Genomic DNA, 24,233 nt, shown 5'->3' on the forward strand with positions numbered 1-24,233 from the left:
ACAGCAATAAAAACAGCAATAAAAAGCCCATAATGCACAACTATAGCTTTTTAGTGCCATAAAAATGTACTTTCATGACAGTAGCACATTATAGTTTAAGTGAAGCTCTTCATTAGATAGTATGAGAAAATGAAGCATGAAAGGAAGATAGAAAAGCCTTCTTAATAGTTCCTGTGCAGATAATGTAGGCCAAAGACAATCAATAGCCATGCCTCATTTATTTTATGTTTTTGAACACTTAAAGGCAAAATGTTGGTATTTGCTGTAGTGTTCGGTTTCACAGACCTGCATCAGTAATGACAAAACAGATTTGCATATTGTGATGTAATTTATATGAATTTATATTCAAATGGCATGTGGTTATTGTTCACTAATATGAAAGGTAACACCTGCTCCATTAGTCTGGATTCATTAAAAGTCATATTGGTCTACTAATTTGGTTAGTCATCAAAATGACCCAAACAATCAATTCAAAGGTTCATAAACACATTATAAAATCACATAAAATGTATGTCAATAACTTAAACATCACATTAAATACCCTAATAAAGCAGAATAACCTTGTACAGTATATGCAGCTACTCCTGCCTGAAAAATGAGAGTAAAAAATATATGGTTTTCAATGTATTTTTCACGATATTTTAACAATTATTTTTGAAGTGTTTAGATACAATTTTGTATGACAGTCATACCACCATGTTTCAAATCCTTATTAGCTCAATCAGGTATATTTCTTAGTATCAATAATGAAACAAACTATTACGTTGTACTAGAAACAGAACAGGGAGAGCCAATATATGAAAAAATATTAAGAAAAAGGTGTGCTGCAAAAAATACAGCATTTCATCCTGTTCTTTTAAAAACACATAGTGGAGCAATTTTAACATAATCAAAATCTACTACAAGGGTCAAGATAGAAACTCGTTAGTCCTTCTATGTAAAAGTTCTAGCTAATAATATTAGCCTAACTGAAGTAGTAAATCTTTTTCTAAAATTCAAGAGAAATAAGATACAGCTTGGACTTCCACAGTCTTCTCCCTACACAGTTTCCTCATACACTTAGAAATCTGGGTAACAGGAAAGAAGTCTGATCCAATAAACCTCTACATTAATATATTTAACTTAATGGCTTCACTCATGTAACCTGCTTGGCAGTACCATTATTTTTATCACTCCCCAAGGAAAACAATCACTGAACATATACGCTCCAGTATTCAAACATAAGGGTAAGGTTTGACCTCTTGTTTACAATAGGTTTCATCACTGCGCAAAAGCAAGACCATACTACTAATATATTTGCTAATATATATAGTATTTTCTAAGTGATTTTCTAAGCTTGTGTAGGAAATTAGTATTGCAAATAATTAAGTAAAATTGTGTTTTACTTGTGCTTAACCTTTTTTATGAGCAGTGTTAAATCAACAAAGAAAAGCTGTTACTTCACAGCAAGGCAAATCATGCTTACAGAATACAGTGGTTTTACCAAGTACACCACACACAGAAGTGAATAAAGGCCATCTGTAACAGATAAACACCTCCAAGCATGTGCACAGGGGAAAAATGAACACCACAACCAGGGGATTTTAAGAACTTTGGATGTATACAGTTCTAGGACTGGTACAATTCTGTTGATCAAACTTTATAGCTGAAGTTTTTGTCATCTATCTCCCTGAGCAGAGATACAAATCTTGGTGAAAATACCTACTTTTCAGATGTACTTTACTTTCTCATATTACTTCCTACCCAAAGGTAAGTGCATCAACTTTTAGAATTTTCCCTGATTTACAATTACAAACAAAAGGGAGGTGAGTTAGGCTCTTCCAATTTGGCATACTAGACAGAAAAATCTGAAATACTTTTTGAACCTGCTTTTACTGAATCCAGTCGCATCAAAAACTCTGGTGTCAATGAATGACAAGGATAAATCATTGGTGGAGCTGTTGCCACAAATATTTTAATTTCAAGATTAGGGATTCACAAAATTTTGAGAAGTAAAAAAACCCCTTTTCAATGCTAATTTTTTAAAAACCTTGTAATTTCAATAAACTGAAATCTTTTATTTGCCACCAATTGAATACCTCATAGTACTTGCCACTAATACAGTGCTGTGGCTCACAGGTTTACAAAGAACAGAGGTGTCTTCTAAATACAATAACTCAGAATTGCAGCTTTTTTTACAGCAAAACAGAACTTTAGTTTACATCTAACTTGAGAATCCTTGATTGTCAGGGCCTCAACACAGAGAAATGGATGCTATAAAACACATTTTTCTGTTTCATATAAATTGCTAGAGAAATTGTATGCTTAGGCTGAAAGAAAGCACAGACCTCAAGACTGAGTGTGTGGGCTAGAGCAAGATTTGGGAATTGCATCCAATGGCTACTGTAATCTAATGCTGAAATGGAACAACAGAATCTTATAAACTACCAGTAGACAAATGAACTTGACTCAATTTCCATTAAAAATCTGCTAGAGATACACAAAATCTCCCCCCTTCCCAATCTTTATATATTGCTGCTTGTCCATTCCTAAATTATGGACCTGAAAGAAATGCCGTGGACAACAATATTCTTCCTATGACAGGACATGACTGTTATAGAAACAAAGAGAGAGAAAGGAAGAGAGAAAGAATCAGAGAGAATGAATCACCAGTACCCAATACCTGTATGCTGGTGGTATAGCCAAAGGTCATAACTAATTTCCCTGGAAAGCCCTTCTGTAATGCCAGGTAATATTTAGTAGTATAGTCACTCTGCAAAGTATCATGGGATGAAACTAGCATAGGCACAACAAAAAATAATAACCATCAACTTTAAATTTAATATGTTCTTTCTTATGCATTTGCAAAGAATTTACAGCTACTATAACTAATCTGCTTTAATCATAAAACTCTCAGTAACTTTTATTAGTGGTAAGGGAAATGGTTGGAAGGAAAAGAAAAAGAGGACCTTGCAAGCAAGGTAGAAATTTAAATAGAATGTTCAGTTTTCAGTATTCACAGAATCCTTTCTCATTAATTGTCATTAATAAGATTTTCATGAAACGAAAGGGGAGGGTGTTGTGATTCATGACCATTGTGAGGTGAAGACAGGAAGTAAAAGATGTAGGAGCAAATGATATCAGGCAGTATTTAAAAACATTAAAGTAATAGTGATGTTCACAGTAAAAAAAAATTTTTTTTTAATTCTTAAGTCCCTAACAATTGTGCCAATAAAATCCATCTTAGCATTTTTAATTAAATAATGCTTTCAAGCCTTGAGGTTTATCAGAAAATTTCAAAGAAATTGGGGAAAGTTTCAGTTATAAAGTTAACATCTGCATGGCATTTGAGTTCTTATCTACAGGTCTGGGTTATTCGCTTGGCTCCATCCCACTCTTTTGTACTGTCTTTGCACTAAGTGGTGAAACAGGATCTTTGTTGTTGTCCCAACATTTCACTCCTTCCATTATGCAGATAGCTCCCTATGACGGTCTGGTCTATGAGTATAAAATATGTACAAATCCTAGAGCAGTCTTTTAACGTTTGTCTTTTTGCAAACAAAGCTGGAAGGACAGAGCCCATTTTGTACTAAGTGTCAGTTGAATATCTAGTATTACTTTCTGCATTTTCTTTAAGTTTACAACTCTTAAATTTTCATGTTGATTAATGCATGCATGTTGATTAATTGCAGCCTGAAATGTAGGGATAGGGGAATGACAAAATAATCATTTTACTAGCTATCACATGAATTCCTAATGTGCCCTTATGTAATCCCTTTGATCTCCTGGGAAACATTTTTAAGAGCAGCAGAACAGAGTTATAATGTATTATGAATATTGGCATGAAATGATTTAATATCCAGTAAATAGCTGAGAGTGAAACTTGCTTAACCAGGTTATTTTTACACCTGTTCATCCAGGTTAACAGAGACGCTAAAATGTATACCAATTCCATGTGGTATTTCAAGTCTTATTTGTCAGAGACAGTCCTTAAGTATGTTACTGGCATTCATTTTTATTGTCATACCCAGGTGTAAAGAACAAGAACAAAATGAATTAAAAATATTCTTGTCCTTGGATCAGAATAATGATGTTACACAGTCTTGTTTTACCAAGTGGCGTGACAGAGACAGGGATGACAGATATTCATTCAATGACAGAATGATCATCAGCCTCTGCAACTCCATTAACATAGCATAAGTCTTTGCCATAAGTCATTACCTCTGGTGGAAACAATGTCTTGAGGTAACATCAACCATCAAAGATACTGAAAAAAAATCATAGAATGGCATGTAGTTAACCTCACCATCTTTCTGTATGTCTCAGGATCCTTAATATCTTAGGTTTTTTGACTATTATTTAAACTCTTTCTATCTAAACACATTTTGCAGTCCATCATAACACATGCTTAGCAGAGCCTGAAATTTGATGGAAGCCATAGGTTTTAATGAACTGCATGGATTTTAATAGTAAATAGGAAACCCAGGTAAGAAGTTTAAAGCATTTGTTTAAAGCATTAGTTTAACTCTGTTCATAAACAAAAAGGATGTGAGTTTTTGCATTGAATTTAATGGGAATAGAACACAGCAACTTCTGTTTGTTTGTTTGTTTGTTTTTTCTTTTTCAGAATAAGCTTACTCTAGATGTCAAGACTGATTAAAGGACTTTGATTTAAGCAAAAGAAATTGGTTCATGAGGTGAAAAACTTATTCCAGGGGGAATCACCAACACTCTGTTTCAAGTAGGTTAGTTCACTGAGGTCTGTGCATTGCTAGACCTTCAGATCAGCAATTGGAGAGCACGACCCACACCTACAGAAAACATCAACAACAACATGTTATTTCTTTTGATAACAGACATTAAGACTTTGCTTTGTGTGGACAGACTAACTTAAAGAAGTACTTTTCTTTAAGGATTGTAATCCTTTTCCTCAAGAAATTGCTGATTGACATCCTCAGCAATCACTGTAACCAATAAATTTTTTTTTTAATAAAATAATACAAAAATGTGGTGAAGTGTCGCACAAAAGCTGAGTTACAAGAAATCTTCTCATTTAACACTAGCTTCGCCCTTTGTTGGTGCCTTTCGAAAATGAGCTAATACCAACACTCTTCAGATTCTTCTACTACCTTTGATCATACTGGCTACAAAATTCAACTTATGCACCCTAAGAACCAAGAAGAAATAGATATAACTATGCTTAAATGCATTATTTTTATTTTCTGTTGACCCAGATTGTGGTACTGCTCAATTGCTCATCTGTGATGTGTACTTTTTTACACCAGTGTCGTGGTTTAACCCCAGCCAGCAACTAAACACCACGCAGCCGCTCACTCACTCCCCCCCACCCAGTGGGATGGGGGAGAAAATCGGGAGAAGAAGCAAAACCCGTGGGTTGAGATAAGAACGGTTTAATAGAACAGAAAAGAAGAAACTAATAATGATAATGATAACACTAATAAAATGACAACAGCAATAATGAAAGGATTGGAATGTACAAATGATGCGCAGTGCAATTGCTCACCACCCGCCGACCGACACCCAGCCAGTCCCCCGAGCGGCGAATCCCTGCCCCCCACTTCCCCGTTTCTGTACTGGATGGGACGTCACATGGTATGGAATACACCGTTGGCCAGTTTGGGTCAGGTGCCCTGGCTGTGTCCTGTGCCAACTTCTTGTGCCCCTCCAGCTTTCTCACTGGCTGGGCATGAGAAGCTGAAAAATCCTTGACATTAGTCTAAACACTACTGAGCAACAACTGAAAACATCAGTGTTATCAACATTCTTCGCTCTGAACTCAAAACATAGCACTGTACCAGCTACTAGGAAGACAGTTAACTCTATCCCAGCTGAAACCAGGACAACCAGATACTACAAGATTCTGGCTTAGTTGTACCTCCTGTTTATTGTACATTTTCTTCTGAATTTTTTTGAGGTCTGTCTCTCTTCCTTTTCCTAACCCCCTTTGTTCTTTCTCAGGTGATATCCTGTGTATGTTGCTGTGCTGCACTCCTCCAGAAAACAGGAAATCAAGTTTCAAGCTTGTGTTCTTCATTTGTACAGCTGGGAATTGAATATCTTTTCCTAAACAGGAGTGCCTTGCTCACTGAGCTACTGACTGCCATTGTTAAAGGTAACTTCTACTGATTATTCATGGAAAAAAACCCCAACAACCAAACAATTCAGCAACCACCATTTCTGTATCTTCTGGTTTAGCAGCATAGATGCGTTTCTGTGGTCAAGGAGGATAGTGGTATTACAATACTGGAATGGAACTGCTACTGGAATTCAAGCACATCAAATCATTGTTGAGCTACTTGGGATCATACTGCTAACTCACAAACGAGTAGCTGAGGTTTGTCCACACAGCTGAAGCTGTCATCAGGTATTTAGTCTGGAGTGTCTGATTATCATAGGCATCATAGAAAAACATGCTCTGTCTGTCTTTGCTTATATGTGCTGTCTAAATACATTCTTTCTTCATATTTTTGGGTCTAATCAACTCCATTACTGAGAAATTATTCAGCTATGTTAGCTCTTTGAAAAAGGAAGAGCTTGTTCCCTTTGTCTATGTCAAATGATCTTCTGTCTTACATTAGACTGCACACTGTCATTTCAATTCTGTGATTAGCATTTTCTTCTAGTATCATTAAGAGTACCATACTATAACCAATAAAACTTTAACTTAAATAATTTTTTTATCCTCTGCTTTTAAGTGCTTCTATCAAATACTTTATCATCCTCAAGTGATACAGTTTATATACCTTTGTAATTTAAAACAAAGACAATATGATCATTTTAATTCCTTTAGTTCAACTTTAGCTTCATTTAAAAGCTAGCATTTAAGGAAATGGCTAAAATAAACAGGTGCTTATGCAAAAATGTCCTCCTTCCCCCTTCCTCCTCCACAACTGCCACAAAAACTTCAATATGGTTAGAATATATAAAAGTTGCTTTATGCCAAACTGATTATCTATAGTCTAGTATAATATGAGTAGTTTAAAGAAATAAATGAAACCCTTCACCTTCACCTACTCAAAGGGGATTTAAACAAAACTATCAATGATGAGATTTTCAGTGAAGAGTGAGCAAAACTGAAGAGAAGAGTCCAAACAATTCACCGATATTAACTGATTAAAAAAGGAACTAACACTGAGTTTAAATGTCTATGCATGTTTGCTACTTTTGATTGTTACTTGAACTGTTTAGCCTGAGACTAGAAAGAACACTGAAGAATACTCTGTCTTTGCTGCACTATATTTCATCTAAAAACATGCATATGTCTTCTGAAACACAACAGGAGAACTGCTGTAGTCATTCTGAAATGTGATACATAAGTTCTCAACTTATTATTAACAAACAGCTTGAAAAAAAAGAAGCATATAAGAGCTCAGCATCACACTGAATGTTGTTAAAGTACTTTATAAGGACAGATGCTTCAGCTTTTCTAGTGTCATTTGGTAGTGCTTAAGAAGACTGGAAAAAATAAATTAAGACTCAAGCACAAAGAAATTTGATCAAAAAGTAGTATCCATTTTTCTGAATAACAGAAAGTTTCAAGTAGTGCTTTGTTTCCAAAAAGTAATTGAAGGTGGTTTCACAATTTGGTGGGGAAGCTATAATAGCAGGTTTAGTCTAAAGAAGAGAGGGAAATGGAAGCCAAGAAGGACCAAACGCTTATTCAGTAGTGCAGTGAAGTTGGTGGGTTTTGGTTTTTTTTTTTAGGATTTCACCAGTATGTGTCCTTATTACAAAGTCTCATTTATCTGAGGCTGAGATGCTTGTCAGTGGAACAGTATATTCTACCTTCAGTTAGTTGAAGCTGAGCATCCTGAATGGAGCCAAAGAAGTATGTCAAAATACAGCTACAATGAATTGCAGAAAAGTGGTGGTAAATTACAGAAATTGTCTCAGTCAAGTAACACATTTCGTAATGCAATTTTACATATTTTTCTTAGTTTGTCTTTGTTTTGGTCAGCAGGCTAGCATTAGCCAAAGTTTTTCTAAGTCTACCTCATCTACTTTAAAATTGGGATCTAAGTTATAAGCTGAACATCTACATTGCTTAAAATATAAAGCTTCTATTAAAGCTCAGGAGGCAGCAGCTCTAATGGAATCTATAAATAGTTTTTTGAGCTTGGTATTTAATTTTAAGAAAATACAAGCTTTTTATTATGGGTAATAAGTTCTCTCTTATGGTTGGAGGGCAAAGATATACAAAGAATCCAATGAAATAAGAGTTGGACTCTTTAAATAGGAAATACTGCTTTAGACGAAGTGACACAATTCTTTTGAAAGGAATTGTATATACCTAGTTCCCCAAACCTTCCCTTCCTCTAGCATCTAAGACACAAGGAAGTTCATCAAACACTGGGATGACTCTTTAGAAAATAAGACACTACTAAGCAGAAATAAGGATGCTGGGACTCACCCACTGCATGGAGTTTGGACTGTGTTTAGCAAATACTGGTAAGTCTACATTCCTCTAAATTTTTTTTTTTTTCTCCTGAAGGACAAAAATATACAGAGAAACCAGTGATAATGAGTCGGACTTTTCAAACAGGAACTAGTACTTTAACGTGACACACTATATAAGTAACAGAGTCAAGAATATGACATTGGAACTTCAAGACCAGATTTAGTTTACTGAGCTGCAGCTCACAAAAATGCCATTACTGCATATGATACCATATGTTGTCTCAGTATCTTAGCATATAGAATTGGATTGCTGCATGACTTTCTGAATATTTCCCCTAAATGCAATTTCTTCCTAAGCATACAAAATACAGATGCTGATATTTAGCATGCACAAGGAGGTCTCAATATGAAACTTGGGTTCTGAGAGAATTACATTGGCTTACTGTTCAACACCGAATTGATTTTAAAATTGCTATATGACAACTTACAGTATAAAGCTCTGCACAATTTGGAATCTCTCTTTTTATCTAGCCTATTATCTTTAAGAGTTTAGAGGTTGTTGAGACCATCTGAAGTTTGCCATTTCAAAGCAGTGCACATATGTTTAGCTGTTATGCTTGTCAATTTGAGATCCATTTCCAGCTGGGGTCTAGAACACAGATTCAGATTCATTTAAACATAAACTTTTATGTTTTCTGTCTGACATTTTCATCAACTGAGCACTTTTGCTTTGTATTTTATGTAGCTGAAAGTACAAAAATAAACAAATAGAAAATTACTTAGCAGAGGAACATTTTTGCATCAAAAGAGATTCTGTTTGTCCTTGTGCTGTAAATAAACTTGAAACTGTTGCTAAATGCTTGAGATTACTTTCCAGTAAATACCAAGATTTGATCATATAATGCAAAAAAGTACACACCCATTGTTCTTTCAACACATTAGTCTGGGATCAGATTTGCAATATTCATTCATATTAAGAATGGAGATAATCGTTAACTGCTTTTCTGCCAGTGAACATGGGAATGGTTGAACATGATCAGAGCAAAGATCCACCTTACTGGGGCCAAAGACAGGTGCCTAGGGAAGAGTATAAGGATGAGGCAAACATATCTGTGTGATTACATTAGGCTGATATTCTCTCCCAGTCCCTTCAGGTTTAACAGTCTTGCACAGATTTTTCTTTTAAGTGTTTCCTGAATTTATGTAGGTCTGACAGTCAAGCTATCCTACAGCAACATATACGCACTTTAAATATTCATTTTGTGAAAGAAACGTATTCTTTCACTGCTTATGAAGTGACTTTAGGAAATATTTATAAAAATAGATATATTCTGGTATTAATTGGCTATAATAAACATGATTATGCTTCTGCCCAGAAAAATGGACAGAATGCCAACACGTTCGAAATACAATACCAAAGATACTACTTCACTAGCTAATTATGCAAACCTGCCAGGAATACCTAGATGTCCAGTAAGTATGTCTTTTCAGACATTACCAATTAAATACCATCATTCTTAGTATGAAGAGACTTAGTGCAATACTTTCAAAAGAAATTACAATAATTTTCAGTGAAATTTTAAAAAATTACAACTAAATTTTCCCAGTTAAACTCTTATTACTAATAAAATTTATTTGACTTCATACAAGCTTATTGACAGGAAAGATATTGCCTATTTTTCTGTTAATTTTTCCTCTACAGTACTACATCAAGACTCGTGTATCTTGTGCTACCATAAGGTGGCAGCATATAACACATTTATTTTGCTGAATTTGTACATAATAGGCATCTATTTTCTGTGTGCTTTAGTTCATAGTGTCACAACTAACACAAATGTGTCTTCAGCGAGATTGCTAAAAACATATTTCTAATTATCCCAACAAGAAGTTTTTCACATTGTGAAATCTTTCGTGGATATCTTTATTCATCTTCTGCTGAAAGATAATTTTTCCCCAAAAGTACAGAGAGGTCAGTAAGAATTGAAGTGTTATAGCTGACATAAACATCCATATAACTATATTTTTTTGGCTGCAGACTTAGAAACTAATATTTGTTGAAGCAATCTTGAAAATAACAAACTGTTTATAGCTATGCTTTAGTAGTTGGTTATCTATAAGTGTAACAGAATACCCATACCAGTATTCCTTGCATGCCTTCCAAACAACATCACCTATACAAAATTGCTATCAAAGCACTGTAATTTCAATAAAAAGAACAAAAGACTGTTTTACTATGGTTGTAGTTTTACATATTTCTATATCTTATTTTCAAGGACCAGTGGTTTAAAAACAAAACAAAACAAAACAAAACAGATCAGATGCAATAGGTTAACACTGAGCTTTTAACATTAAAGATAACATGGCCAGCTTATGGAATGATTATTAGAATTTATATTACATAGAAAAATTGTGTTCAGACTTCATTTTGAAAGCTTAAAAAAAATGTGGCCTTACTGCAAATTATATGTCAGAAAAGTATATTCCTTTTATATGCAAGGAGAAGATATATTGGTTGGGACTTGGACTAATCTGTTTCTGAGGTACTTCTTGCTTTGGGGAAGAAGCAAAGGAATTCTAAATGGGTATGACGAAAAGTAAGAGTGGTTCACAATAAGAGTGGTTCAGAACTGCAATAGGTTGTGCAGAAAGGCTGTGGATCAACCATCCTTTGAAATTTTCAAAACTGCTGAAGAAACGCCATCAGTAGTCTGGCCTAACTTTGAAGATAGCTCTGCTTTGAGGAAGTGGTTGGACTATATACCTACAGCTATGCTTTACAACACAATTTTCTGTGCTTTCTATCAATGCTCCTATTCTGCATCAGTGCTGTTCATGGCACACGTGATCTGGCAGAATATAAGAACAGACTTCGTTGCATATGATGCATGTATTTATTCAGCGAGGAAGACGCTTCCCCTCCCTACAGGTAACAAGGATGGTGTGTTGACCAGCACTAACAGCAATAGTGTTGCCTTATTTAGCACCTGGGGAACACTCAGAGGCCACTGACTGTCCTAAAGCAGGTCAGCCAAACAAGCATATTTGAGTAGCTTCTTTAGTTCTCAAATCTCTATTGTTTGTGTACACCCTCAGCACTTTCTGTCATTGTGTTTGGACAACACATAAATTAAACTCACAGATTCTCCTACTTTTTCTTGTTCTTCCCTCCCTGGAGTCATAATCCAGGTATTTTACCCAGCTCTGAAAAAAAGAGAACAGTCACAACCACTCCTGTAATTTCTGTGCTGGCTTACTTGACTTGAGACAGGGATCTTGTCCGACCGTGTCACTTCTAAAGGAAACACTGCTGGATTCTTTCTTTCTTTCTTTTATAAACCCAGTGTCCTGGTTTCAGCTGGGATAGAGTTAACTGTCTTCCTAGTAGCTGGTACAGTGCTATGTTTTGAGTTCAGTATGCGAAGATTGTTGATAACACTGATGTTTTCAGTTGTTGCTAAGTAGTGTTTAGACTAAAGTCAAGGATTTTTCAGCTTCTCATCCCCAGCCAGCAAGAAGGCTGGAGGGGCACAAGAAGTTGGCACAGGACACAGCCAGGGCAGCTGACCCAAACTGGCCAACGGGGTATTCCATACCATGTGACGTCCCATCTAGTTTAGGAACTGGGAAGTGGGGGCGGGGAATTGCCGCTCAAGGACTAGCTGGGTGTCGATCGGAGGGTGGTGAGCAATTGCACTGCGCATTATTTGTACATTCCAATCCTTTTACTATTGCTGTTGTCATTTTATTAGTGTTATTATTATCATTATTAGTTTCTTCTTTTCTGTTCTATTAAACCATTCTTATCTCAACCCACGGGTTTTGCTTCTTTTCCCGATTTTCTCCCCCATCCCACTGGGTGGGGGGGAATGAGTGAGCAGCTGCGTGGTGCTTAGTTGCTGGCTGGGGTTAAACCACGACACCCAGTCATGCTAGTGTCAGTTAAGATGAATGAATAACACAATACAGGCTGGGCGATGAGTGGATTGAGAGCAGCCCTTAAGAGAAGGACTTGTTGGTGTTGGTTGATGAGAAGCTCAACATGACCCAGCAATGTGTGCTTGCAGCCCGGAAAGACAACAGTATCCTGGGCTACATCAAAAGAAGTGTAATCAACAGGTCAAGGGAGGTGATTCTGCCCCTCTACTCTGCTCTTGTGAGACCCCACCTGGAGTACTGCATTCAGCTCTGTGGTCCCCAGCATAGGAAGGACATGGACCTGTTGGAGCAAGTCCAGAGGAGGGCCACAAGGATAATCAGAGGGCTGGACCACCTCCCATGTGAGGACAGGCTGAGAGAGTTCGGGTTGTTTAGCCTGGAGAAGACAAGGCTCTGGGGACACCTTATAGTAGCCTTCCAGTACCTAAAGGGGGCTTACAAGAAAGGCAGAGCGACTTTTTACAAGGGCATGTAGCGATAGGACAAGAAGTAATGTTTTTAAACTGAAAGAGGGTAGATGTAGATCAGATGTAAGGAAGAAGTACTTCACTGTGAGTGTGGTGAGACACTGGAACAGGTTGCCCAGAGAAGTGGTGGATGCCCCATCCCTGGCAGTGTTCAAGGCCAGGTTGGATGGGGCTTTGAGCAACCTGGTCTAGTGGAAGGTGTCCCTGCCCACAGCAGAGGGTTTGGAACTAGATGATCTTTAAGGTCCCTTCCAACCCAAACCATTCTATGATTCTATGATTCTGTGAATAATAATACAAGTTTGAGTTAATCACATCACATATGGTCTCACTATACACCATGGTATTATATCTATAAGGACCAACACAGAGAATTTTGATAATTTATAATTATCAAACTCCTTATGTGATCAATTCTCAAATTGCTATGAATTTGATAATTCACAATTATCAAAAGGACAAAAAAGGTCCTCTTCATCCTATTTTTGAGTTGGCTTTATAAACTGTTCACTTGGAGAGGCAGTAATGTCACAGTACTAATCCTACACTGCTTTCCCCAATTTAAACTTTTCACAAAACTACCACCATGATTAACCTTGGAGCAAGTGTAATTTATATAAGGGAATGTCTTCTTCAGCCCTCTGCTCTCCAGCTCCTGTAAAACCCCCCTTGGATTTTCTAGAAGCTCTTGCTCATTACTGCAGCACATTCAAGAGTACTGAGTCCAAGAGCATTAAAACACAGCCTTAGACTAAAAACTATCGAAACCAACAAAAGAGATATTAAATCAAAAACTTCTCAATCACTTACTTTCATTAGATTCATTTTTCTAGCAGCATTTGGTTTTTTACATTTGTCTGGAGGATTTTCCACTTCCCAAACTGTTAGCTTTTCACACATACCCAGATCTTATTTCTGGCTGCAAGCAAAGCTTGTGTAGATAAAAGTCCAGCAACTTCATAAATCAATTTCTGAGGGAAAAATATATTTGTTGGGAGGCCCACTTATGCAAGCCAGGGCCTTTAAAGCAGGCCACTGTGGACATCTGGGCTACTGCACACCTGTGTGAGGCTGAAGAGGTAGGCCTATTAGCCATGTCATTACAAAGCAGCATGCCTTGCAGGGAGTTTTCTGAGCTGGTGGGTGCTCGTTGACATAAACCCCCTTTGAATCCCTGCAGTAACCCCACAACTCCACAGAGTTTCAGCAGAGCAGAACACAAAAATGAAACTTCTGAAATTTTCAGGTTGGAACTGCCACTTTAGGAAGAGAGAAACAATGTCATAAAATGGCCTTGGAGACTGCACAAGTCTCCTTCTGCATCTCAGCCCTGAGGCATATATCTGCCTAGCGCAAATTTCCACAGCTCAGTAAAGAATCCTTGAAAATTAGTGTTTTTAATGTGAGTGCTAGCACAGTTTGTACCATGGGATAGCTTTGTGTAGGGGAGATGCAGAAGACTCAAAATTAAGAGGCAAAATCTGATAAAAAATACATGCTGGAGCTCAAAAGGAAATGAAGGGTCAGAGCAATGTATCTTGACAGGACTGCTAGAAACACTTTTTTATTTCCCTCCTTTCAACATTTTTAATTTCCCAGACAAAACAGATCATGGTACTGCTATACTCAGCCTGAGGAGACAGCTAAGAGAGAGGGAAAATTAGCTTTAATGGAACCTCCTGATCCCACATTCATGCTGTTGCCAGGACCAAACCTAACTGCAGCATTTCTACCTGAATGTGGCAAAAAAAAAGAGAAAAAGAATGGGGTTGTATCACCCTTCAGAGGCAGACCATCCAGCCAAAGGGAAAGCCATGATATTGGGGTCTGGATTTTGACTTTTCAAATCATGCTATTCCCTAAAATTCCCTACCTTTTGTTCCAGTGTTTTGTTCTTTGTTTTGTTTTGTTTTCTTTTAAAAAACTGAAACAAAAGTCAATGTACACATTTTATAAAATAGAAATACTTTGCTTTCTCCTGTGGATACTGCACTTACTGCTTAGTAACAGTAAGGATATGCCTCTCTTTTTCTGTTCAGAATCTTCTCTCTTCCCAAAGGGGTACAATCATTCTGTGCTCTGGTTATGGATCTCCTCTCTCTGGATCATCAATCTTTAGTGAAGTGCCTCAATAACTGACCTTATTTTCAGGTGCTGAGCCCCTGGCAGCTCCCTTTAAAGTGAATGAAAGTTGCCAGAGGCTCAGCTTTTCAGAAATCAGGGCACTTAAATTTGTTGCCTATCTCTGGATTTAAAAACCTAGCTTGAGGTTTCTTTTATTTTTTAACTTTGCTCTATAATCCAACATCAAGGGAAAAGTAATGAAAGCAGACTTGACTACAAGAAAGAAGAGTTCCAGCTTTGGAATGCCTTTTTCTATCTGTTGGAATTAATTATTAAAGAGACAGTCTCAGTTAAAATAATGCCTGTTAATTCAAGTATTATTTTCTAATCTGTTACAGCTATGAATAACAATTAAGGTTATGCAGCTCAGAAGGTTTTTTCTTCTTCTCCAGCTTGTTAAATTTGTGTTTTCGACAAAGCTGCTTGTAAATCTGACATTCGCTCAGACTTGGCCAGGCTTACCTGAAATATTTCTAATGTAACAAGCCTTTCAGTTTGAACCATCCTGAAGCCTGCCAAGCCTGCCAGATCTTAAGTGGGCACTGAATTACTTTCTTAATAGGCTAAAATCAAAATGGAAAGGTATACTTACAGTTGTAATACTGTAGCTTGTTACAAACCACAGATATTAGTGAAGCAAGGTCATCTCAAGAAACAGGTACTTGCTTTAATGCAGCTAATACAGCTGGAAAACAAACAAATCAAGAATTACTCTCCTTACACACAAATTGCTGTAATGACATTATGTTTTCTTACAGCTGTTACTCTCCCATATTTTGGACCTCTGTTCTGCAGCTGAGTGGTTCATGATAGGTTTTTGGCTTTGGCCTATGGCAGAATAGTACACTCAGACCTGAAGAGAGGTAGACTCACTTTTTGGGCCAGAGTTTTGGGGAACTGAGTCAGTTACTGCAGGTGCTATCTTGTTTGAAAGGAGGCAAATGCACAGTCCTAAAGGCACTACAACTTTTATTTCTTCATGAAAATATTTCCAGTAGTGTCATATTTTATCCTGCATTTTGAATCAGGTAATTTCCACTCTCTCCACTAAAGAAAAAGGAGATGTGTGCAGTATCAGCTGATGAAGAAGCTACCAAATCTGCAAGTCATTGTAGCAGAATAAAATGTGATGAGCTTTCTTCATCAGAAATCTTATACACCAACGCATAGTAAATACCCAGGCAAGTAGGATGTAAAACCACCATACAATTAATTTCAAAGTTATCAGGACTCCAGTTATTTATGAAAAAAATAAGCGAGACTGAAAAAAAGAAATGTCAGGAAAAGTTATAATCTACTTCTCCAGCATCTCTGGAGTATGTGTAATAAAGCACAAAATATCTCATGTATTTCTGATGGTGAATGACTGTATAAGAGTTACAAATTGTGAGGACCACAAACATTTATTTGCCTCTTCTCGTGGGCAACTTCTGCCTACAGATCTTCTATGTAACCTAACTGCATCCTAGGGAGGGCCTTGGAAAGTACCACTGCCTCAGAAGTAACACCTTCTCTTGCTCTTTACCATTTAATATTTGTGCTCAGACATTATTTTATTCACAACTTTTTGCTAACACAGTCAATTCCAAGCACTCAGAGGCATCAATCAGACTCCAGCAAAAGTCATGTAATGAAAATGTTTTAAAAATACTGCACTTTTAAGAATTAGTTTTACACTTGTTATTCATTCCTAAGTATTATTTTTAAGGCATTTATTTTTAACTTATTTCTGCATCATTTAGACTAGAAACTTTTTTTAATGAAAGCTAAGATTTTGAAATAAATTTTAGCAGGAAGGTAGAGAAGTAAAAAAAACCCACAAAAATAAAATAAGGGCAATATTTGAAGTAATGCCCAGTATAAAAAATGGCATAATCTTGTCTTACACAAGCCTGAGCAGTGGGGTACAGAAACTGGTTAGAACTGATGACCATGACCACAGATCTTAGAGAAGGAACTGTATGTTTTAGAGATAAAGAAGTATCAAACAGTTAGAAGGTCCTTCTCAGGAATGATTTCCTGAGATTACATGGAGATTATAAATGTGAACATAAATTTCTACTCCATTTATCAGAAACAACTGGAACAATTTCAACAAAATGGAGAAAATTACATAACAGCTAGAGGAAAGCTAACTGGCTCAAGTAACATCCCTTAACAAATAAATTAGATACTTGTGCTACTCTTCATGCTAAAACAAGACAATATGTGATTCATAGAGTTCAAGAATATACCTATATTTAGGCATCTACATGTAGGTGTCTAAGCTCCTATTATAGACAATTGAGATATGTCAAAACAGAGCAGAGCTTACAAACTAGACTGTCAACTAACATATCTGCTTTTACAGAATCAATGAATGGTTGAGGTTGCAAAGGACCTCTGGAAGAAATCTGGTCCAACTCTTCTGCTCAAGCAGGCTACCTAAAGCAAGTTGCCCAGGACCATGTCCAGATGGCTTTTGAATATCTCCAAGGATGGAGACTCCAGCACCTCTCTGGGCAACCTGTGGCAATGCTCGGTCACCCTCGCAGTAAAAAGTGCTACCTTATGTCCACAAGGAACCTCCTGTGTTTCACTTTGTGCCCATTTCCTCTTTTCCTGTCAATGGGCAGCACTGCAAGTACCTTGGCTCCATTATATCCATCATATACATTGATAAGATCCCTCTGAGCCTCCTCTTCTCCAGGCTAAACAGTCCCAGCTTGTTCAACCTTTCCTCACTGGAGAAATGCTTCAGTCCTTTCATCATCTTTGTGGCCCTTTGTTGGACTTTGTATGTCCATGTGTCTCTTGTACGGAGGAGCTCAGAACTGGACACAGTACTCCAGGTGTGGCCTCACCAGTGCTGAGTGGAGGGGAAGGATCACCTCCCTCTGACCTGCTGGCAACACCCCTCCTAAGCCAGACCAGAATACCATTCACCTTCTTTGCCACAAGGGCACACTGCTGGCTCATGTTCAACTAGGTGTCCACCAGGTCCCCCAGGTCCTTCTCTGCCCAGCTGCTTTCCAGCTGGGTGTTGGGTGGGCTCCAGCATATACTGGTGCCTGGGGTTGTTCCTCCCCATGGGGCAGGATGTTGCACTTCCCTTGTTAAACTTCAGGAGGTTCCTGTCAGACCATTTCTCTAGCCTGTTGAGGTCCCTCTGGATGGCAGCATGATCCTCTGGTGTATCAGCTACTTCTCCCAGTTTCACGTCATCAGCAAACTTGCTGAGGGTACATTCTGTCCCATCACTGAGATCATTAATGAAGATGTTAAACAGGATTAGACCAAGTACTGACCACTGTGTACATCACTAGTTACTGGCCTCCACTTAGACTTCATGCAGCTGATCACCATCATCTGAGCCCAGCTGTTCAGACAGTTTTAAATCCACCTCACTGTCTGCACATGCAGCCTACACATCAACAGCTTCTCTATAAGGATCTTATGGGAGACAGTGTCAAAGGCCTTAATGAAGTCCAGGCAGACCATATCCACTGCTCTCCCCTTGTCTACCATGCCAGTCATTTCATCATAGAAGTTTATCAAGTTGGTCAAGCATGACAAAGCTTTACAGTGAGGCAAGTCTTTCTCCAGACATCACTAACTGTCACCTAGATCTCACTGACAACAGTAGACTTTTGGTTCATCCTACATACAGATGCTTAGCATGCAAGGGCAGCCAAGGGTTGCCTTCAGCTGTGTGGAAACAAGGTCAGGCTTTGCTGGACCTTTTTTCCTCTTTGTGGAGATGCTAAACTCAGGCCCATCCTTGCTCTTCCAATAGCCAAGGAGCAGTGCCTTTTCCAGAAAGCTCTGCTAAGTTTCCTCTTGTGGCAGCATTGGAGGATTCCCTTGCAAGCAGCTATATATCCTTCCCACTGACCTCCCTATCATGCCACTTTGAGGCGCACCACTGTTGCAAAGATGAAGTCTGAGGAGTTGGGGAAGGAAGCAGGTAAGATGAAGAGCATTGATTGTCTCACTGAGAGCACTGGGTTCATGGTGCAACCAATGTAAGGCAGCAAGGGTGTGGGGACCTTTCTTCTTCCCGGCTACCAGCAGTGCCACTACCCCTCTCCAACCTCTTTATGGTGCGATATAAATCCTTTGGCTTTTGCTAGTCTGAGCAATGGAATAACTCTTTGCTTCCTTTCACATATAAAAGGTGGCAAGTCAAACAGAAACATCTTGTAAGCTGAATCCAGCTCATGGGCTGTCAACTACCACATGACAAACAATAAAGGCAGCCTGAATTCACTAAAAAGTGAATTTTACTGCATGAATTAATGCAAACAAATTATCACCACAATTAGTTCTTTATTACCACGTTCTAGAAGAAATCAGTTACTGCTACTTAAAAGCAAACACAAAACAGCAGTGAATTACATCCATCCCATTTATATCCATTTTGCACTGTAATGTAAGGTTCCACAGACCTATGGGAACAACCAGACTCTAGAAATCTATTTAAAAAATTGCAAGGTGACAAACCTAATGAGGTCCAATGCAAAATTCAGATCTATTTTTTGTACTCTGAAATCTGGATAAAGGGAGTTAACTGAATGGGAAGATGCGTAAGAAATATTCTAGAGATTGGAATGATTTTTAGTGCGCACTATGACCCTGGTTGCATAGTAGCAGTGATAACAGAGACTGGATAGTTTGGGCTTATGAATTCTGTGATAAGTAGCAGGATAATTAACTCATCTTGAAAATATTACTGAACTACTTGGCTACTGAGAAAGAGGTGACATGGAATTGTGCTGGCCTCAGCATTTAACATCCACCCTAACTCAGGAACTGGCTGTCTTACATTTATGAAAGGTAGCACTTTTGGTCTGCACAATGTAAATAAATCAACTAAAGATACAGACTTGGAAATATTCATCAGGCTTTTTGTTTGCCAGCCAATCTATTACGGTTTGCAAGTAGATGAATGAAACTTCAGGCAATGTGATAATTAGCCAAATTTCTTTCTTCAAAGAATCATAGAAACGTAGAATGGTTTGGGTTGGAAGGAACCTTAAAGATGATCTAGTTCCAACCCCCCTGCCATGGGCAGGGACACCTTCCACTAGACCAGGTTGTTCAAAGCCTCATCCGACCTGGCCTTGAACAGTTCCAGGGATGGGGACATCATTAGAAACATGAAGTAGGCCCTCTAACTGAAGATAAAAGGGCTTGTGTTTTACTACAAAAACACACAGAAGATTTCACAATTTCCTTCTAAAACAATTATCAAAGAAATAATATCACAAGTTCCTAAAATTCCTGGTGATTCTTCCACTAGAATGCTATTTTAACGGCACTGTCTTGCAACTGCAGTATTATTAGTCATTGCAGGCAGGCATTTTTTCCCTCTTTTCTTTTCACTGCATGGTCCTATTTCTGTTCTCAGTAGTTTTGCTGCAAACTTAAACACATTTTGATAACTAACAAAAAAAATCATTATAAGATTATGGGTTTGGAACATGTTGTTGACATGTATCAATGTACTTTCTCTTCACCTTTTATGTGGAAATCCAGTTGATTTCACTGGGAATTGTAATTGACAGATTTATAAAATTATCAGAACTCTGACCTCTCCTTTATTCACATAGCAATATAAAATTGTATAGATCCACATTTGACAAAATAATTAAGATAACTGAAGATCTGCCCATCTCACTTTTCAGAAATTGACTAATTTGTTTGAGTTAAGAATAATTTGAAATGGCAGCACAGGGAATCCATATGCTTGCAGTTAAGTTGTTAGTTTTTCAGCCTTAACTCAGAAAGAATGGAGTCTGCCTAACCATAAATCTTGAGGGAGTTTCAAAGCTTCCCATTTCGGTTGGACAATTTATTCAGTCTCTATATTCTAGTGATCTATGTCACTGTATTTCAATGTTCAAATCTCTTGACACTTTAGGTAAAACAAAACCAAAACTAAACCCCCAACATTCCTATTAAGTAAACATCTTTGAGAAAAAACCCTAATAAAATGTTTACAGTGGATATGAATAGGTCTTGGTGAAGCTATAGGCTATGTCTTAATTTATTTTAAATGTTTTTTTCTTATTCTATGTTGTGATGCCCTCATTTTTCATGGAAGAAAAAGACAAAACACAAAATCAATTAGATAATAACTCTTTGATGTCTTTTCCCAAAGGAGAATCAAAAGCTCTCAGGCAAATATTTTAGGAACTGGCATGATCTACTACTGGGGGAAATCATCCACTATAAAAATACATAGAAGGGGGAAAGTTTTGCAGGATAGAAAGAGGATTAGAAAACAATGACAGAAGATGATTCAAAATAAAAGTGAAAATGATAACAGTAGTTGAAATCTCAGATAGTATCTGAGAACAAATTTTCCAGTCAGATTTTATAGCAGTTTATTGCAGTTTTGCTATTTAACAAACTTCTTGCTGGCTGACTGGATTCTATCCTTGTCTCCTCTACTTAAGACAACAGTCCCTGTGGCCATTCTATCAGCAAAATAAGAGCACAAGAACAAAGTAACATATATTTCATACTATATGGATCTGCTAAATCACAGTTCAGTTTTCACTGCCAATCACTGTTATAGACATAAAAGACAGGTAGCAATGGATCCTGCACAATAAACAAGCATGGGCACTTTGATTAAAAAAAAATGCTAGGCATAGTAGCTATTTTTTAATAGACTTTACAGGTTCTAGGAAGAAAAATCTCACTCGTCTCTTCATCCTGACAGGAGTCACACCTTTGTTTCAGATTTTTTTTCTCCTGAGGGGACTGTCCTAATGGTAAGACACACTATGAGATAGTTTGAGAATCAGAAATTTGGGTAGCTGGCTTTCAAACTCCCCTTTTGTTTAAGGTGTTTCTGTCTATGGCTTAAAAAAACCACACAGTGTATCACTGGCAGGAGGAAAAAAAAATAAGAAGGAATGAACATGACTGTATTCAGATCTGAGCTTTACCTATGTAGGATGGACTCTGTGTGCTATCCATTCTTGCCCTTTGCATCATGCACTGTCTTACACTGAACGGGCATGGAAAAAACAGTATGGAGTGGCTGGGACAGTAGCTTATTTTAGAACAGGTTTACTGGCTTGCAAAAAGACATACATCTTTTTGCAGGAAAAATATATCTTCATCTTCTGCAGAACACTCAGCTGATGGACTCACAAAATGCATGGAAATAAGCTGTATAATTTGTAAATAACCGAGTCCAGCATTGGGAAACTTTCACTACAAGCAGTCTGATGGAATCACCTGTCAGAATTACACAATTTGTTTGCTAAATTATGGGGACTGTGACTCAAACCAATAAAACTCTTCTACAGTATTATGTACATCCTTAGCTTGGCTAATTGAATAATGGCATGGGGTGAATGAATATGTTACTTCTCTTGTTTAGCTTAGTCTTTAATACTGAAGGGACAAGGTGATCTTCAAGAATTGTTTTCAGCCTGACTCTGTTGCTGTTTTATTCACGTGTCAGCAGCATCTGGTGAGCATGCACTGTGAATTGATAATTCATCTCTAAGCTCTAAAATTAGTCCAAGTTCCAGAAACAGTATGAAAGCAGTTGGTAAAACAATGAATTTGACTAGTTTGATCAGCTGAATATACCTTGGAGCTATTCCTGGCTCAAAAAAATGTGCTGCTTACTACTAACAATTTCAGGGCTAAGTCTGAAATACTTATTTGAAATGAAGAACTGACATACTTTTCACCAGCCTAACAAACAACAGCCAAAGTAAATATAAAGATAAAGCAATAAATTAGATTTAAATTAAAATTGAATTCAGATTTAAAATAGGAAAGGAATATTTTAAATTATTATAAATACTGCTCACTCATGGAGCCCAGACTATAGTCCCAGGTGAACACAAGATTTGCCTAAATCAGACTGCCTGCCCCATTACCTACTGCCAGTAACAGGTTGCAGTGAGTAAAGGGAAGGAGTTTCTGAACCACGGAAAGACTAAAGCTAATTTCCTGCTTTACTATACTCCCAGCTTCTGACAACCAGAAGTAGCTAGACACTAAATCTTTTTCACTGCATTTAAGAGTCACTTGTAGACCTATTCTCCATGAATTTGTCTATCCTCTTTTATGGAGGACCCTGCTCTGGACTCCACACACCCTCGGGAGAATGACTTCCATGATTTAGCAATACACTGTACCATGGAAAAAAAAAAGAAATATTTTACTCCTTTTTAGATCTGCTGCCCCCACAGATGGAGTAGTTATGAACTGCCATGTGCTTTGTAGCATCCACAGCAATGCATGACACACAGGTCACTCTGAGGTGTTGCTAACTTAATTCACTGAAAGCCACACAGCAACTGTTTACACTGGTAGCAGCCACATCAAAGCAGGTCAGAACAGCGCTGGGCAGGAAAGCAACAGGTATTGGACCAAGGTGATTTATGGGTGGAGAAATGGGAAATATAAGCACCGGACACAGGCAGCACAAAAGTTCCTGGTTCAACAAAACCAGCAGTAAAACTAGCTTTCAATTTTGTTTTTCTAAACTTGCCTGAGACTACAGAGACTTGTTTGAGTGTTACATAAGACAGATAAATTTGGCTTAACATTTAAAAAGGTGTTTTAAACCTGTAATTCTTAAATTGTTCTTTCATTTTATGTTGCTTAAAAACTGAAAAAACTCAGACTGTTCTTCTACAGAGTCAAAAGTATTCTATGCACTTGCAACTTGTCACATTTTAAACACAAATGATTTCTAATGCAATTATGTTAGGACTACCAGGAACAGTTTACACTTATGTAATGTATTAGCAAAAATGGTACTTTCAACCACTGAAAATAATTAAGGATCTCAATTAAAAAAAAAGGGGAAAATAAAATAAATAAAAAGGAAACCCAAAAGCCCAGTGTTATCATGGATTCCCCAATGAAAGAGGAATCTTTACCTTGATGAAAATAGTATATATAATTGACAGCATTTGGAAATAAACTATGCATGGACATTACCATTCACTTCAAGCAGACTACATAGGTGACATCAGCTTCTGTGGTTATACACTGAGAAAGCAGCAAGAAGAAAAGAATCAACCTTCAGGAAATCCTGATGATCACCCACTTGCTGTGTGGAAAGGCAAGATCGAGAAGGCCATGCAAAATCCCTCCCTTCTCTAAGGGGGATCTGGATATAATTCTCTTCATGCCTCCTAAGGACAGTATATTTCAGGTCCCTTTTTTACCCCACAAAAAACTTGGAAAATCCACCCATAATAATTTTAGGTACTTAATAGTTAAATATTTGGCGTGAACTCCTTTGAATATAACAGTTTTAATGAGCTTAACTAGCTATGTCTTAAG

The 24,233-nt window shown here is 37.5% G+C and overlaps 1 protein-coding gene across 1 annotated transcript in view; it reads right to left on the bottom strand.

The window, feature by feature from the left end:
* LINGO2 (leucine rich repeat and Ig domain containing 2) overlaps positions 1-24,233 on the bottom strand; it is a 557,882-nt gene that overhangs the window by 265,317 nt on the left and 268,332 nt on the right. Inside the window, exon 3 of the mRNA XM_052778680.1 lies at positions 15,517-15,609. The gene's annotated coding sequence lies outside the window, so the exon portion shown is untranslated. The remainder of the gene's footprint in view (positions 1-15,516; positions 15,610-24,233) is intronic.

Source organism: Harpia harpyja, chromosome Z, assembly GCF_026419915.1.
Source record: "Harpia harpyja isolate bHarHar1 chromosome Z, bHarHar1 primary haplotype, whole genome shotgun sequence".
NCBI lineage: Eukaryota > Metazoa > Chordata > Aves > Accipitriformes > Accipitridae > Harpia > Harpia harpyja.